The 19,373-nt window shown below is 38.4% G+C and overlaps 2 long non-coding RNA genes across 2 annotated transcripts in view; one reads left to right on the top strand and one right to left on the bottom strand.

The window, feature by feature from the left end:
- Positions 1 to 2,400, bottom strand: part of LOC119073053 — a 144,856-nt gene extending 142,456 nt beyond the window's left edge. Inside the window, exon 1 of the long non-coding RNA XR_005086983.1 lies at positions 2,257 to 2,400. This is a non-coding gene — a long non-coding RNA (uncharacterized LOC119073053). The remainder of the gene's footprint in view (positions 1 to 2,256) is intronic.
- Positions 2,401 to 5,187: 2,787 nt separating this feature from the next.
- On the top strand, positions 5,188 to 16,509 carry LOC119073054. Its single transcript, XR_005086984.1, has 3 exons — positions 5,188 to 5,216; positions 9,104 to 9,110; positions 16,498 to 16,509. It is a non-coding gene; the product is annotated as an uncharacterized LOC119073054 (long non-coding RNA).
- The last annotated feature ends 2,864 nt before the right edge of the window (positions 16,510 to 19,373 follow it).

Raw genomic sequence — 19,373 nt, 5'->3', positions numbered from 1 at the left:
CGTGGGTTATGTTGTATGATATAAAATCGATGAACCGGTAGCTGGTTGTATTAAAAAGGTCATAACACAACTCATGGTTCATAAGAACCACGAACTGTGCTGTAAAATTTCACAAGCAACTCTCGGTCAACCTTACTGTGGATTCCATTTTTCATTATTGAAAGAGAGGTCATTTTGGCACAGAAAAGAGGACAAAAAGAGGACGCTTCTTCTGTCAAAAAGAGAACGAAACGTAAATTCCTGTTCTTTTGTTAGCTATGTCACCCACCGAGCATTATGCGAATAAAGATTATTTTCTACCCTACAAATGTTCTTAAATTATATTTGCTTTATTTTTCTGCGGGACCCATTAAAAGCGGACGAATTGGATCCCTAAGCAGGTTAATTAGATAATTTGAAGGAGTTAATAGACGATAGTTACAAACTCTTACATCATAAATCCACAGTACCCCTGAATTCACTAAATTCTCAAAAAATCGATTTTTTAACCCAAATTGTCAAAGTTTGCAGGAAAAAGTCTATATTTTATACTTGTGAGTAAGACTCCTCGCATAAAATTAAAGTAGATTTTGATCGTTTTTTTTTATTGAAGAGGTAAATTAGCAATAAACCAGGTATGGTCTGTCCATACAAACCGGAGGAAATAGCGATTTCTATTATTTTACCATCAGTCGAACTCAATTTTCGCTTAAATTTCACCGAATCTATCCGATCTATACAAATTCTGACATTAGACCATACCCAATTGGGTCAATATATGCCGACATAATAATTTCCTTTATTTTCGGGCGCCGATGTTTTCTGGCACTACGGGCGTTTACCCAAATTGCCCAGTCCATAAGTGAAAGGGGGCACTGATTAGGGCACAATTTCAATTACTTTGACCAAACAAACAATCGAATGTTTAGCATATTACAGGACTACGTACGTATAATAGTAAACTATAGCAGAGGCCATGTAAATAGACGATTATATAAGCGCAAGATTCGCGAAGGCGAGAACCGTAAATTGCGTTTGTTTTGGGAGCGGGCTACAACTTCCCAATCGTCAAAATAAAAATTTCCAAACAAGTTCGAAATCTACTATTTAATGAATAATTTGATTTTTTCCTTATTGAATGAGCAAATATCCATTTAAAGCTCGATAAGTTCGTGGGGTGCCGCATTTCTTGGACTAAATGAGACTAAATCGTATGTACTGAATTAGGACTAAATGGATTAAACTGAAGTGAATCCCAAGAGGGTTAATCCCATTTAATCTGATACGATTTAGTCCAAAAAACGTGCGGCATCCCACGAGCACGAGCTTTTAATGGATATCTGCTTAAGAATTCCAACTCAATCAAATCATTCAGAAATATGAAAATAATTTGGCTTCATTGATTCTTGACTGCAAATGTGTAAAGACTCTAATCTAATGTCATAAACGGCTACATAAAGCTATCTTAAATAAAAATAAAGAATAAAATGTGCGCTCAAGATCTGAATTTACTGTACCAAAAACACCTAAAAAAGCCGTTTTTATAGTGCAATGGTTTCGTGTGAATTATGTCGATCCGAGGCGACGCCGAGGTCAATAAATACACGAAAACGAGATGTTTTAATTTTATTCCGAGTAGAGTATTGGACTTTTCATGCTGAGGGCGTCGAAAGAAGTGCTTGAAGCATGAAAAGTCCGGCTTTCGAAGCATGTAGCGTAGCATGTAAATTAATCTATTACCAAAATAAAAGCGAATTCGACGAAGATTCAACTATGGAACAACTATTAACAAAAGACCTTTTTTCGGTCCGAACATATGGAGAGCCATTGTGTGAGTTAAGTTTCTTGTATTTCAGATTAAATATCGCTTTGGAGGTAGTATTGAACACACCACACAGGTAAAATATATTTCTCTTTTGTTCGGTTTCACTTTATTTTCTTGGGAAAGATTTATAGTTCTTTATCATCTTGTTTGTTTGTGTATTGTACATGTCGAAGTATGCACATGGCGATGATTCTCCAGAACTTTAGTGTGCTCTTTTAGGGCACAGCTGTGTAACATTCAAGTAATTCAAATGTACACAGATCATACTGTAAATGTAAGTAATCCGCTGTTGAATGTTAGGGTAATGAAATCTTTTGAACGTGCAGCATCACATCATCATCCGTTTTATTTTAGATATTAGTTTTTACTTTTTTTTATTTTGTTGTTGCATCCGGCAAGAGCGAGAGAAAATAATAATATTTTTGAAAAACGTTTGAACATTGTTTACTTACATGTTGTATGTATGCTTGTGTGTATGCATGTGTACTTCAATGTTAATGAAAATCCAAAGAAGAATAAAATCGTTGTTATAATAATCCAATGAACCAATTTAACTTTTATTTGGTAAATTTCAACTGATTCAATTAAACCACGGGCTATAACACTTCAGCATGAAAATTGTTCTAATGTCGTAGATGAAACAAGCGATTTTAAGCAATAAATATTTAACATAAATAGTTGTTGTCAAATTTGGATGTTTTGAAAAATTAACAAACGAGTCGTTCAGTTTGAACGACTTTCGAACAGGGCTGATTAAAAATCAAAAATGTCCTAGTCGGCAACATGAAAATATGTTCTAAATTATTGTGACCAGAACTAAACACACCATCGTCATTATATATTAAAAACGATATAAATATGCAGCTTTCTTTTATCCAAATAACATTTCGTTTATGTTGAATAAACTCACAAGTTGTTTTTTTTTATTATTTCATTCTTATATCAAACGAAACATTTAATTGTAATTTCAGATATGCACTTAACTGTTGACCTTTCAAATAAAATATTTCCAAGACACGCTATTAAAATGGTAAACAACACGTCGAGTAAACCGATACACTCTAAACGCACGTCTCATTCGAGAAATATCTAAAAACGCACTGAACTCGTAATATTTTCGTTGCGAACTGGAAAGATATTTCCAACTTCAGAACGAAGGCGAACCATTGCGCAGATGCATTTGCTTTCTGGTTGTTTATCGGTGTCGTTCCGTTTTATACAACTTTTATTCATTTGACTGTGTTTGTTGTGTCTATACCAATTCGTATTTTACACTTTGTAGTTACAATCCAGTGCTGTAGTACAATATAGCAAGGACAGTTGATTTTTTGTTACGGTAAACGTGGTAGGTATGTACCTACAATGAGATTGGTGCCTTATGAGAATTCGACATATCTTAGCAGATCTTTTTGGTACAAGTCCCTACTTCTGTTCACTTCAAGGGACCTAGCTCACGATCCGGCGAACCGAATTTCATGAAATTTTAGTATGGTCGCGAAGGGGTTAAGTAAACCAGGCAATAGAAGTCGATTCGACGATGGATCTAAATCAATACTCTTTCTAGCAAACAAACTACTTTTATTAAGGTGGTGAAAGTATCAAGTAACCTTTGGAATTTACATGTAAATTACAGCGTAGTCAGTCAAAATGAAAATTTTCTAGTTTGCTAGAGAGAGTTTTGCTAAAATGCATAAAAAGGCAGTTCATTTTAGTGCAAAATGCTTACTAATACAAATTCATGAAACAAATACGTAAACGATTGTCACGAGATTTAGGTCCCTCCTTTGAATGTATTTCCGTCCTCTGCTCCTGCTCCTCCCGCGCCACGCACGTTTATGGCTTTCAAAGTACTCTTAAACAATGAGAAATGTCAACCAACACTACTGTACTGCATCATTCGAAAGATCATTAGCTCATGATCCAGAGGTCACCGGTTCACTTCCCGAAGAAGTCAATTTTTAATTTGAAGTATTTGTTACCAATAACTGCTAAAATGTATAATAACTACACTAATATGGTGTAAAGGTCTGTTCCAAGGCCATACGAATTGTCAAATTACTGTCAAATATCATCCATAGAGACATAATCTCATCAATATTTATATGAAAACCGATCTCGTTGGATGAAATCGCGTTCGTTCGGACAGTGAAAATTCAGGTTTACAGTTAAGGTCACTAGCCATGATTTGCTTATGTAAATTTACATATAAAATAAATTACACCGCAAATCACGTCCCTCTTAGACTTTGATTTGCGGTGTAATTTGTATGACGTTTTGAAATACCTCCAAATAGCCGTCTATATGCAACTTCATATGAAATACCACAAATCACGGACACCATAACACAACTATAGATCCAATTAAACTTAATCAAAGAAATTCTTTAAATATTGATTAATTATTGATACATTACGAAGCCAAATGTTCAATCAAATCTTCATAATAGACTTAACCATTACTCCTGATCAAAGGATTTCAAGAAAATGACGTACAAAGTTAAAAATTGTCACGATACTACAAATCATGGTCAGGGACCTTACTTGGAACAAACCTATATCGTAGGTGGATTCAATAAAATTCATAATTTTAAATGTCAAAGCGAAATACGTCTGGCACATATTATATTCGAGCCCGCACTTAACACACTTTTTAGAAGGGTGCCCGAATGATATACGCATGTCACTTGGGAAATTTCGCTCAGTGTCAAACATGACTTAACATTTACAAGTGTAGCGTTTCAGTGTCCAGAGATATTTTCGAAAAATCCGCAGATATTCCATTACTGTTGTAATAGTGAATGCAGCCGGTATTGGCTATTACAGTTTACCGGTAATTAACATTTGGCTTACCGGCTTACCGTAGGCTATTATAAATGATAGAATATTATTTATTGTAAAAAATTACTCAAGATTAAATTTTATGCAAATTAAATAATCAATCTGAATTCGCAGTCATCCGTTTTACCTGACAGTTGACATTTCAGACAATAGAGCAGATGAACCTATTGCTTGAAATGTTAACTGTCATATACACGGAGGCCACCTTAATGCGCGTTTTCGAAAAGTCAATGGCCTCTATCACCGCACTTCAACCATGAGTGGTCCTCTAAATAGAGTACTGATATTGTATCAAGCTAATTTTGACACTGTAAAAAAAAATTAGATAATGTTTTCATACAAAATAGTCTTATATTTGGCAGCTGTCACTCGAAGCACTTATGCGTTGAAGTGCGTTGGCTAAATCCCTCTGGCTATAATATCAGGAACGACTCGGATATTCTCTAGCTTTTCGATTCAAGAAAAATAATTAAAATAGGATGCGTAGGTTTGTTCCAAATAACTGTAAGCCCGAACTTTGACAACACGAACGACGACGTACGAAATCAGATATGAACATAACCTACACGTCAACAGTTTTCGTAATATGAGCCGCTAATGAGTAAATTGAAAATCTGTTGTACGAGAAAGATTACATCTCCACTACAGACCATCTAGCTAATAGCGCACTTTGCAAGTAAATTTTTCCAGCTCTATGCCTCTACCCGTAAGAGCGTACGCTTGAAAGTCAGGGTTTCATGAATGAAAATACCCTAAAATGTCCGTAACGCTAAGTTTACTATGATATTTTGAAAATGTTCTACATTGGCAAAAAACGTTAAATACAGAAACGTCCGTACACTTGTTACCTCGATAACTCGAGTAATTCTTAACCGATATGCAAAATTTTGGTTTTAATGGACGGAGAATGAAAATCATAAGGTTAAGTTCATAGATGGGCAATATTGGTGTAATGAGATGGGAGTAATTCCCAATAGAATTTTATTACTTGTTACCGCGAAAACTTCCCTAATTCTTATCAGATTTTCAATTTTTTTGTTTTATTAGACGAAGGTTGAAATTTTTGAGGTTTTGTTCGTAGATGGATAATGTTAGAACAACGAGATGGCAGAAATTCTACACAGACGATGTTCCGTGTTAACTCGATCAGTCAAGGAGTGCACAAATTCACTCAGTTTTTTAACGTTGCAAATTGGCAACGGACCATTCAAGTATAATATGACATGTAGCTTCAGACAAACGTAACAAACAAGAACTCTCGTTGGAGCCTATACATGGGACTCCGTTAAGGAGAAGGTGATCTTGATAAAATCAAGTTCTAAACAGAGACAACCTGTTTCGTCATTTAGGAGCTCTAGGAACTGCTACTCATCAGTCGGTGGCAAACAGTCCATAGAAGTCTCCTAAATGTGCCATCGATACAGGGGACATGTACAATTGAACGCGAAGTGTGTACAATGTCAGGATATTTGGACGTACGTCCGAAATGACATTAATAAGAAATTTCGATCGAACGGTTGATCGTCTCTTCCTCAGCAGCAAGACACCATAACGCACAACAACGATACAAAAAACACATATGACAAACTCCATGTCAGACGGAAAACGCAGTTACAACGGAAAAAGGTAGTCATAATGGAAAAAGTAGGAAAATCTCTCACCTCAGTCTCACTCATAACGCACGCCAAAATCAATAGCCGGACAGATGGACGAAGCTGGACACACGCACGCAAACAGCAGGAAAAACATCACTTCGCTTCTCGTGAAGGAAACAATCCGGTTTTCAGACTCACTTATCTTATCAGCTTCGTCGCGAAAAATCTCACCAATTCCTAAAGTCGAGATCTAGTTAAACAAACGCTGATACCTCAACGAGCTCAAACTTACGCACGGAGAAAAATAGTCAGACACGGATCTAAATCAGACACAGCACGACTTCTGGTTCAGGCAGTCACGAGAACAGAAATCCTTTTCTCAGCTTGACAACGAACACCAAAAGTAAAAGTAAAAGTAAAAGGCTACTCACTCATCGTCGAACAAATTCTATTCTCAACACAATTTCAACGGTTGCTACTACAAGAAAATTAAAACTAAGAAAATCAAAGAAAATTGAAATCAAGAAAATCAAAGAAAATTGAAACTAAGAAGAGAAAAGTAGTTACTAAGATCCACACCTTAACAAAGAGATGATGAGCCCATGGGTCAATAATCCAGCCGCCTAACAAACCGACAACCACGGACATCACGCTCGTAACCCGCAAAACCCAAACGTCCTTCCGAATCTCGACTACCGTACGGGTTCTGACCGACATAAGAACTCCTATTTCCGTACGGAGTTTGCGCATGCAGACCGTCGCGACGACGAACTAAATTCCTCCCGTTACTGTCGGTAAAGGGAACTTTCACTCTAGGGCGACGATAACGGACCCGGCTACGTTCGGACCGGTTTTCTTTTCCATTGAAATTTCCACGCAACGGGACACCATTGTTCGAACCAACATTCTTTCCACCGTCGCTCTCGGCTTTCTCGGGTTTGCCTAAATGCACACTACTCGAGGTCTCTCTAGGTACGCCGTTCAAGATCTTTTCAGGTACGTCGTTCAAGATCTTTTCAGGTACGTCGTTTAAGACCTTTTCAGGTACGTCGTCATCGTCACTGCGTGCCTTGCTCTTCTCTAAGTTGACCAAACACAACAACTCTTCGACAGTAAACTCAGCTTGGTCATCAACGGACTTCAAGGCGTCAGTACCTTGGACATCCGCATTTTGGATGCCATTGGAACCATCATTACCAGAATAGCCGTTCTCTACTTCATCAGAAACGTCGGACAACCTACGCGAGCTACATTGAGGCGGTGCTTCAGCAAACGTCGACGAAGAGCGAGCATCACTTTCGCGCGTAGGTGGGATATCGACCGTGCCACCATTGCGCGTAGGTGGGATATCGACCGTGCCACCATTGGAGAAGCTCAAGCAGCCGATCGCGGACGACTTTCCGGCCTTAAACAAATCATCACCCTTACACGCGCCTTTCAAATTCGCAGTCAACCGTGCCCAAGCATTAACTGACTTGTCTCGAGTTTCCTTCTCAATCAACGCAGCCTTCCAGACGACTTCATTCTGCCTACCACACCGATTTATACAGACAGCCCTCTCAACAGTCAGAAAATCGACGCAAATCTTAAACACGGACTCGGTCGCAATCGCCTTCAGAAAACGCCTCTGTTGTGAGCCTAAACGGTTTAGCTCAACCATCTCACCTTCCAAGGCTTTTGACTCTAGCTGCATCATCTCTTTGTAGATGGAATCCTGGAAGCGCAACACACCGTCCCTATCGCCATAAGGGTTGCTCAAAAGCTTCGTAACAACTTTCTGAACGTCAACGTCACGATCCAAAACGACACCCTTTTCAAGTCCTCTGCGTACAAAATTCCTCTTCGACTCTTTTTCAGCACTTAACCGTTGGAGATCCATAATGCGCGACATCGTCTTAATAATGAGATGAACCACTTGCGTAGAGCTCTCATTGTCAGCTGCCAACTCGCCTCGAAGTTCTCTCAAGAAGACCTCATCCTGGAAAACAAGACATACGAACACATTCAGATTCATCAAACTGCGGGAACGACAGCAGCTATTACAATAAGAAAAACGGAGAAGGACAAAAACAGACCTTTATTTCAGCAACCAATCAAACTCACAAAGGACAACAAAACGGGCACGAAGTAGGAACTACAACCGAAGCACGTCTTTCAAAACATTAAGCGAGCGAGCAGCATCAAAACGGTTACGAAAGGTCTTCACCAACTCCGGCGTCTCGTTGAGTACATGCAGCGGGGACGAAGCGTAATGCTGGGTCAATCTACAACTCTTATCGGCCAAGCACTTCCGTATAGTCCTCTTCACATCAACTGCGGTCGAGAAGCACTCGTACGAAAAATTACAATCAAGGCATCGAACACGAAAGAGTGAATTCTTCGCAGTGTCGACAGGTAATGCATCTTTAAGTCTCGAAAAAACCACAGTTCGATTCCTTGCATAGGGACTCGGAGCTAACCTCACAGGTAGCTGTACACCTTGTACCGTCGATTTCATTCTTTGAAAAACAGGCTGGAAGTAAGGACAAGAAACGTATCTGGAAGGTACGCATTCTGATTTCGACTCGACGCATCCGCTGGTCTCACACGAAACAAGCACTTCTCTGACGAGCGACTCCGGGTAACTGCTATTCTTGAGAACGGTCATGATCAAATCTCTCGTCAGTTGTAATTGGTCAGCCGTAGTTACTGATAGAGCCTTTCTAATCATCTGACAAACGACGTTATACTTCACATTCCACGGATGATAAGAGTGATAATTGAGAACTGAGAAAGAACTGCATTCTTTCTTGAACCATCTTGACGATGAGTGAGTAGCCTTTTACTTTTACTTTTACTTTTGGTGTTCGTTGTCAAGCTGAGAAAAGGATTTCTGTTCTCGTGACTGCCTGAACCAGAAGTCGTGCTGTGTCTGATTTAGATCCGTGTCTGACTATTTTTCTCCGTGCGTAAGTTTGAGCTCGTTGAGGTATCAGCGTTTGTTTAACTAGATCTCGACTTTAGGAATTGGTGAGATTTTTCGCGACGAAGCTGATAAGATAAGTGAGTCTGAAAACCGGATTGTTTCCTTCACGAGAAGCGAAGTGAGGTTTTTCCTGCTGTTTGCGTGCGTGTGTCCAGCTTCGTCCATCTGTCCGGCTATTGATTTTGGCGTGCGTTATGAGTGAGACTGAGGTGAGAGATTTTCCTACTTTTTCCATTATGACTACCTTTTTCCGTTGTAACTGCGTTTTCCGTCTGACATGGAGTTTGTCATATGTGTTTTTTGTATCGTTGTTGTGCGTTATGGTGTCTTGCTGCTGAGGAAGAGACGATCAACCGTTCGATCGAAATTTCTTATTAATGTCATTTCGGACGTACGTCCAAATATCCTGACATTGTACACACTTCGCGTTCAATTGTACATGTCCCCTGTATCGATGGCACATTTAGGAGACCTCTATGGACTGTTTGCCACCGACTGATGAGTAGCAGTTCCTAGAGCTCCTAAATGACGAAACAGGTTGTCTCTGTTTAGAACTTGATTTTATCAAGATCACCTTCTACTTAACGGAGTCCCATGTATAGGCTCCAACGAGAGTTCTTGTTTGTTACGTTTGTCTGAAGCTACATGTCATATTATACTTGAATGGTCCGTTGCCAATTTGCAACGTTAAAAAACTGAGTGAATTTGTGCACTCCTTGACTGATTTGATTATAACCACTGACCATTTCTGTATATTGTGTATGTATGGAGTCCTTTCGTTTGTCTATTTCAGCATTATGAATTATTCTGGTAACATTCGACGAAACCTCAAGCAATTGGGTGTCGTTTTCAATGAGGATGCGGTTGTCGTTCTAACTAGTCATCGCATTCCGATATATGTGAAGTTTGTAGCGTCGCTTGGAAAGTCCTATAATTTTTGTAAACCTTTGGATTTTTCTTCAATTATCATCGGGGAGAAGTTAGCCCAAAGCCAAAATCTGGACTAGTAACAATTTAACCTTATGTGTGTGTGTGTGCTGTATGTGTGTGCTGTATGTGTGTGCTGTATGTGTGTGCTGTATGTGTGTATATAACAAATCCTATTACATAAAGAGTTATGCCACGGCATTTATATACATTTTATGTTATTTACTGCGGATCGTACATTCTATTTAGTAACTCTTGATTGATTTGTAATTTGGTCGGACCAAGATATTCAGTTCTCTTGACTGGTGCGTATTTTGGTCGGACCAAGATATTCAGCTGTCTTGACTGGTGTGTATTTTGGTCGGCCCAAAATATTCAGTTCTCTTGACTGGTGTGTATTTTGGTCGGACCAAAATATTCAGCTGTCTTGACTGGTGCGTATTTTGGTCGGACCAAGATATTCAGTTCTCTTGACTGGTGAGTATTTTGGTCGGCCCAAAATATTCAGCTGTCTTGACTGGTGTGTATTTTGGTCGGCCCAAAATATTCAGTTCTCTTGACTGGTGTGTATTTTGGTCGGACCAAGATATTCAGCTGTCTTGACTGGTGTGTATTTTGGTCGGCCCAAAATATTCAGTTCTCTTGACTGGTGTGTATTTTGGTCGGACCAAAATATTCAGCTGTCTTGACTGGTGTGTATTTTGGTCGGACCAAGATATTCAGTTCTCTTGACTGGTGCGTATTTTGGTCGGACCAAGATATTCAGTTCTCTTGACTGGTGTGTATTTTCTTCTTCTTCTTCTTCTTTTTCAGCCTGTTTCTATCCACTGCTGGATGTAGGCCTCTCCAACTTCTTTCCATTTCGTACGATCCATTGCCATTTGCTGCCAGTTTGTACCTGCAATATTCTTAATTCCGTTTGTCCATCTCTCTGGTGGTCTACCTATAGCTCGTCTTTTATATGGTCGCCAGTTCATGATCTTTTTGGTCCAACGTTCGTCTGTCCTTCTTGCAATATGTCCCGCCCAGCTCCATTTCAGAGATGCTATTCTTTCCATGACATGTGTATTTTGGTCGGACCAAAATATTCAGCTGTCTTGACTGGTGTGTATTTTGGTCGGACCAAGATATTCAGCTGTCTTGACTGGTGTGTATTTTGGTCGGCCCAAAATATTCAGTTCTCTTGACTGGTGTGTATTTTGGTCGGACCAAAATATTCAGCTGTCTTGACTGGTGTGTATTTTGGTCGGACCAAAATATTCAGCTGTCTTGACTGGTGCGTATTTTGGTCGGACCAAGATATTAGGGATTGCGATTTTCACTTAACGTAAAAATTTGAAATTATAAGTTGACTTTCCGTATACTTTGTGTGGGGGAATTACTTATAATTTTCACGTTCTACGTTTACTTATAATTATAAGTGAAAATCGCAATCGCCCAATATTGAGCTTGTGGCAGTATGTAAAATTGATTTGAAGGAACATACATACGTCAGGAAATTCATAAAACAAAGTCCGTTCGGAAAAGTTTATATTAAAACTAAAATTATTGATTACGATACATAGTTTTGACAATATTATGTGCAGATAAGAATATCAGTTTGAACGCGATCATCGATAAAGTCGCTGCTATTCTGAATTCTTATCGACATTGAATATTCATTTTTTGTTGAGAAAATTAAAAATTAATTAAATGAGAGGTAAACTACTAAGTAACACCAAATATTATTTCAATCGTAAGTAGGTGGTTGTGATAAAAGGATAGCATATTGATCGACAATACGACGGATCACAAAATCATTAAAATGAAAAAATTAAAAGAATTCTTGTTTTTGAATGTCAGATCATTTGACTATATCGATTAAAGACGAATCACTTGAGTCGTGGTCCCGTTTGCAGAATCGTCTGAAACGAAACCACCAAGGTCACTTGTTAAGTCGTAAGTGTTGTTGGAACCGGGCGAATTTTCCACGCTTGTTTCTACCATATTTGCACCGCAGACAATGCACAGATACGTTGATTGCTTAACTTCGTCGATTGTTTTGTTGATGCATTCCAAATGTGTCGATCTAAGCGTTGAAGGAGATAATTTTGAAACTATACAAAAAACGAGCTGATTGGATAGCTATAATTTTACCTTTCACAATTGAGACAGTCAACCCAATCAATCATTTGGGTAGTACTTGAAGAGGTTGTTTCGTTCGTTAGGCCGCAAACAACGCATCGCGATTTCATCGTAGAAGAATTTGTAAGGATCCAGAGTTTTAATTCTTCTTTGAAAATCTGTGGTTGAAATTCATCGAAGTTTCGTTTTTCGATATAATTTTTTATACAGCACAAAGACCACAGAGCGGGATCTTGATTACTTTGCATGAATGGGTATTGTTTATCTTCAATTTTCCACCCATCTTCTTGTACGAACGATTTTGGAAATTTTACATTATGTCGCTTCAAATAATCTATGAATAATGCCAGTGATTTTTCTTTTGAGCAGGTTTTTGTATCAAAGCAGGAGAACGATAGCCTAGTAGTATTGGCTGCTAGTATTTTCTCGGGCATCAACATCAAAATAATTTTTTGGTAATTTTTTTTGGCTTATTCAAATCAATATGTGGCTCAATTTGGAAGGATTGATTTTGAAATTGAAGTTGCCAGACCAAAATGTTGAACAGTTCCTCAGACATCGTGAAGTCGCCGAATAGTGTGAGATAATTCGCCTTGTCTATAGACTTTCTTCCCATTCTTGCAACGATGTAATTTATAGTCGGTTTGATATGCCATTCAGGATCGTTGAACAGAAAGTTTTTCATTTTCATTGTTGTCACTTCATCAATACTTTTTCGAGTCGTTTCTGGCTTCACTAATAACGACCGCAATTTCGTCGAATCAGCACGTTGCAAGCCATTCAAAGTACTTTTTGTTTTGTGAGAAAATACTACTTTCCGTTGCCTGTACCAAACTTCGGTGGCGTTTTCGTTGTCCATTTGCTGTTCCTCACCATATTCATTAACACTATCCATATCCAATTTCTGCTTGACCACAGAATTTCTAGTTCCTTTCGGCGTTGACATAAATCGTGGAAGTTTGCATGAATTCGGAGTTGTGAGCGACTTTGGAGTTTTTGGCTTTGGCGCGGCTCTGTACACATCCATTATATGTTTACTCGCGTCGATTTTAATTCTTTTGGCTAACTGTTGCTCTTCATCGTCAATTCGCTGGCGTTTACGGTTCGGTGTGAAACAATTATTATTACGTGGAATTTTCAGGAGGCACGCGTGTGTTGTAGATTTTGTATACATCTCAAGTTCCCGGCAAAAAACGCCCGCATTTCAACGGAACGGAACCGATTTGAGTGACACGTTGTTTAACACGTTTCTTTGTACAATTGAAGTGACTTTCGGCTGGACCGCTGCTTCTTCTTCTATCTACGATTAGGCAGGTCCAAAGGCACAGGATGGATACGTATTTTTTTAGGAAAACATTACCAAACTCAACAGAGTAGAACTCATTTTTAGCATTACTAAGTACGAAACTGGGTTTGTATGATGCTGAAGAAAAATCTTGATAATACAGACTTTGCTTGTAAATTGCTTCGAGTTCATTGATATCATTTTGTATCTTCCATTCGACATTCTCATCAGGATCTTCGGTTTCTTCTACATCCATTACTTCGACGTCATTGTGTTCAGGCGCCATGACTCGGACTAACGTTTCCAAAGCATCTTCAACATCTTGAGTTACGTATTTTGAAAAAAATAACGTTTGATAGGGATGCCCATACAGTTCGCAGCTCACTTAATTTATTCATGTCAATCATTCCAGCGAAAACTTCCTTTAATATTTTTTGTCCATCTCTTTTCATATTTGGAAAGAATTTTGACACATCCCGGGAGAATGTTTTAGAAAAATGTCCGCAGCACAATTGGAGAAAACTTTTCACTCGACAAACATCTACTAGAAATTTTATTCCTTCTCCATTGACTGAACTTGTGTAAGCAAAATTGATGTATTCAATTAATTTCATAGAATTCCAACCCCGTGAAAACGCATTGAGGAAAGCGAAACTGAAATCTGTAACAACGTATTTGATAGGCCATTTGCGATTGGGGAAACGTGTCTCGTAGTCTTTTTTGATTTCTTCCAGTTTCAATCGTATGTTAAACGAATCATGTTCACCGCTCACAAATTCGATGAGAGGTTGGAGTCGTGCCTTTTCTGCTTCGTCGTCCGGTTTATTCCTTTACTCGAACTATACCAGCATAATAATAAATACGCTTACCACTATGACGCACCAACGATCCAGTAGCATCAAAATGAAGTGGTAAATTTTCGTCCCGTTCACCTAAGGAGTTCATTCAACTTTAACTGGTCGTTTCCATACATTAACACCGCGAACGGATCCAGTGAAATGCGACGGATGAAAACGTCGGTTGCACTATCTTTCACTTTATGTTGTTCGTCCGCCAAAACTTTCATTTTTAGTAAATCAACTACATCGTCTTTGTCGAAGTCGGTTAACTGCACTGCTTCAGAGTGGATTTTGTTTACAGTTTTGGTCGACACACAGTCCTGTAAATTTCCTTCGTTGTAAAGAGTTTCGCTGATCCCATTATTACAAAACATAAGGTAATCTGAGGGCGTCAATTTTTGAAGCGCTTTCGTAACGATAACTCGTTTAACTGATCGTATCTGTCGACACTTCTTAGTAACATGAACTGGTTGTATGTCGTTCCGATATACTTTGAATTTTGCTTTTCCCATTTCGAAAACTTTGTACTGTCTTTGGCATGGTTTGTTTGTGCACTCAAATCGCAAGGTGAACAAACCAGTTAACTTCGATAAATAGGGTCCTCTGGATTTCAGAACACATCCGATATTCTTATTGTTCAAAATCGGTATAAAGTATTCAGGATATGTGCTGTCAATTGTTTCAGACGTTCTTAGCTTCGACCAGTGACTTTGATCGACGGAAAATTGTGCGTGGTATACCCAAGTAATTCGATCCTTCTTGGAATTAGTAACACTGTGCTTCCGTCCCTTGGAGATATTACGATTGTCGATTTTGGGGACGGTCGGTAATTCGTCTGCAATTAAAACGAATGGCAAGTAAGAATCACTGAAACTTCAACGCGATGAGCTTCGCATGAATATCCGTAAAATATCACACACAAAACCGCCAAAAAAGTGGTCGTACCTGACCCTACTGGACTCAGAGGCGCCGACTTCTAGGTGGCAATGGGTGCGCGAGCACCCGACAAACGAGTTTGTTGGGTGCGTAGCACCCAATAAAATATTGATCAAATTAGTTAAAAACCGCATCATTTGTATGTGTGTGAAGTACCTGCGAACTTGAACCTGCGAATTCTACATTATAGTCCGGTCGTTGTGACAATCATTTTACATGACTTTCTACTGATGAAAGTTTCAAGAATTCGCAGGTTCAAACCTGCGAACAAAAAAAATCGCAGTTTCAAACCTGCAGAAAAAATTCGCTGGTTCAAATTCGCAGTTTCAAACCTGCCAAAAAACCAACGCAGGACCAACAGGGAAGTTGGAAGCTCTGGTTAAAAATTCGCAGGTTCCAAATGAAAATTAGGAGGTTTAGCTAGAAAAATCGCAGGTTCAAAACTAAAAATTGCGAGATTGTAGCGCTCCCACAGTGTCCTACTTTCCTACTTTGTCGTTTTATTTCGAAATTTGTCCTACTTGTCCTACTGTCCTAAGTAGGACACTTCGAGGACTTTAATTAAGTATAACAATCAAGCGGATTTTATGCTCTAAAAGTAAATTAAAATAATTTTCAACGAAACTTCATATAATTATTGGCTTAGATTATCAGAAATGAAAGATATTCTTGGTCATTTTAAACATCCAGTTATTTCACGACTGACAAAAGCCACGCAAATGCTGTATTCAGCACAAACTTTCTGCATAATAAAGAGTCGATGCAAAGAACAACAGCTAGTCAAGGATGCTATTGATGCATATAAGCAACGCACCATGCAAATGCACGTCAAAATTACAGATACCACAACCGGACAGTGTCCAAAAAATCTTCATACAATTCACTTAAACTACAAAAAAGTAATTTTCATACAAACTTAGATACTGTCAATGTCACTTTTTTTTGGTGCATCTGCATTGGTGCGTTGATATAAGGGTGTTATAAATATTCCCATAACTGTTTGTCTCCCTGTCACTTTGTTTAGATCTTCAAAAATTCTAAGGTGAGAAGAGCTGATCTTGAACGTAAGGACAAAAAAACGAAGAAAATATAAGGGAAATCGATAGATCGATTGGTCAGGAAATTGGCAACGTTAAATGTGGCGGAAAAATTGTTGATCCGACAGTAACAAATATTTGAGCAAAGTTGTAAATTCACGGCCAGAGTAAATTAAACCAGGCAGGAGCGGCTCATTTTTAAAACGTCAAATAAGCAACAAATAAGGGACCTAATACACTGTATAAAAATGAACTCAAATGAACACTGACATGTAGGTTCAAAACTGGGAATTTTTTATTTCGCAGTTTTAAACCTGCGAATTTCTTATTTCGCAGTTTCACACCTGCGAATTTTTTATAATTCCTGAAATCACTAAAACTTCATGTAAAATGATCGTCACAACGACTGGAATATAATGTAGAATTCGCAGGTTTAAGTTCGCAGGTACTTCACAGACATATCATTTGTGAACCAACTTAGTTCGTCCGTGCCTGGAAAAATTTCGCCTGCGGCGCTTTACATATTATGGACTTAAATGTTGCACCCAACAACCAAAACAAAAGTCGGCGCCCCTGACTGGACTATGACTTTCTTCAGAAACGTTTTGATCGACAGCAGCAAGTGGCACAACGTTTTCTAATTAAGAAAGCACAAGTTAATTCGATAAAGTTGACGAAATTTTTGTTAAACGCATACGTTGAGAATTGAACAATGCTGCTACTTGCTTTCTCACTTCCATTGCAATTATATTTTTGACATCAGCATTGTTTTCGTTGGTGATGGTGGATTGTGTGATCTGATTCATTGCACCTTGTCCAAAATTTCGCGAAGTATTCAGATCATCCGGATTCTTTGAACCACGTCGCTGACCTCGTGAAATATTTCGGTGCTTTTGATCAGAATTGTCTAAGCCTTCACCTATAGCTTCCATTAAGCTTCCTACAAAAGTAAAGAGAACGTCAGAGCATATGCATATCGAAGTCGCGTTCTTCATGACTCACTTGCTTCAGCCGCGGTGTCCAGAATCATACTTTTCTTGACATTAATTTTTTGTATCATTTCGGATTGCTTAGTTGCTGTTTCATTTTGAAGCGACCTAACGTCATTGAGTTTACGAACAAAATCGTCATCGCCGTTGTTGTCTTGAAAATGAAAACACAGAAATGTAGGATCAAAGTTATCGAACAATATGAGATCTATATTCTAACGAGCAACAAAAACACAAAGATTCGTATCATTTTTACACGAGTAAAACCCTAATCATCAATTTGAAACAAAAGGATGAGCCTATCCCTTTAGGACTTTCCGCTTCTTACGACTCAATAAACAACTGAACTGCTGGTAAAATATACAAATACTCGTAAGGATTGCTAGTTGTATTATTTTGGGTTTTCAACCAAGTTGCTCTACATACACATTGTGTATTACAGTAATACACTATGCCAATGGTCTTACCTGCTACGTTTCCTTGTCGTGCTCAATAAATATCGCGTCCGAAACGATATGTAAGTCACCGACCTCCTCAGCGCTATTTTCCAACATTACTTACAAATTACAATAGTACGAAATATCAAATTAAATAACCATTTCTACGCAAACACAAAAAAAAATTATTTATGACCGCGTGTTATACGCAGAATTTTTGCTCGAACTAGATTTGACAGAAAAGATATTTTGTGGCCATGTGATTATAGAAATAAACGTTGATATATGCACGTTCACTTTCCGTTCAGGCTGAGACGTAAACCTTGGCGTAAACAAATATATAAGCAGGTCACAGTCAAGTAAATATAGTGAGGAGGTAATGCCATATATAACCGAATCAGATGTGCGGTAGCACGAAAGTTCGATACAAACGCCATCTCATCCCTTCGTTGAAAGCAAAAAATGGAATAGAAAGTCGGACCATCTGTTGTGAGATAGCGAAAATATTTTGTGAAATACAAGTAAATCGTAGTCAACCATTTTAAAAAAAGATGTCATTGGCATCGAACTTATGTGCTAGGCCGCGCGTCTGAATGGCATTATCTCCTCACTATATTTCCCTTGGTCACAGTTCTAAAATCAATAGAGTGTTATGATGAAAGAGAAAGAAATATTTGACAAGTACCCCAAGGCAAGTTATAATAAACTGGTCTTCGGTCCTCTCGCTCGAATCGTACAGATGTTGAAAGAGAAGCAAATACTTTGACAAGTACCCCAAGGCAATTATAATCGGTCGTCTCGCTTGATCATAACACTCTATAGACTGTTATGATCAGAGCGAGAAGTCCGAAGACCAGTTAATTATAACTTGCCTTGGGGTACTTGTCATTGCATATATTTCACATATCCCCCATATCCCCCATATCCCCCAAGGCAAGTTAAAATAAATGATCCAAATTATATTTCCTTCTCTATCATCGTAACAGTCTATAGGTACTTATTGGCACTTGAGGTAGAAGTGGGCGTCAAAAAAATGATTTACGGAACAACAATAAAATGTGAAGAGCAACGATCATTTACTGTGAAAATGTAGAATGAATTAAGTTTTTGTCGGCTAAATTGTTGCCTAATTGCTGCCACAAGCACGAACACTCATTTCTCTCATTTCTCCTTAACGAGTATATGAAGAAATGAGAGAAGTAAGCAAAATAAGAGAATATAAGAAATTTATATTATGACGATACTTTTAAATGTGCAAAACTGTAAGCATTTCAGTTATTCGTTTTGTAGCAAAGAATTCAAAATTACCCCGCTTCGCGAAATTGCTGTTTCATTACTGCCACTGGTCACAATTTTTGAGACACGAACGACACGAACAAAAGATACATTAGTCTGTCATATGAAAAGTTTGTTTATCAAACACGAGCGGTGTGTCGATTGTTTACTGTAAAAAAAAAATCTGGTCAAAAATCTCTTGGAACCTACCATGGGCTCTAAATACCAGCTGGGAAGGAGGCAGACACAAATAATTCATAAATCAATCGGTACTACCAATAAATCAATCGATTTATTTAACTTTATCTAATAAGTACAATTAC

The sequence above is a fragment of the Bradysia coprophila genome, unplaced genomic scaffold (genome assembly GCF_014529535.1).
Source record: "Bradysia coprophila strain Holo2 unplaced genomic scaffold, BU_Bcop_v1 contig_111, whole genome shotgun sequence".
NCBI classification, from domain to species: domain Eukaryota; kingdom Metazoa; phylum Arthropoda; class Insecta; order Diptera; family Sciaridae; genus Bradysia; species Bradysia coprophila.
The sequence above is the reverse complement of the archived record's forward strand: the minus strand, read 5'-3'. Positions and strand labels throughout refer to the sequence as shown.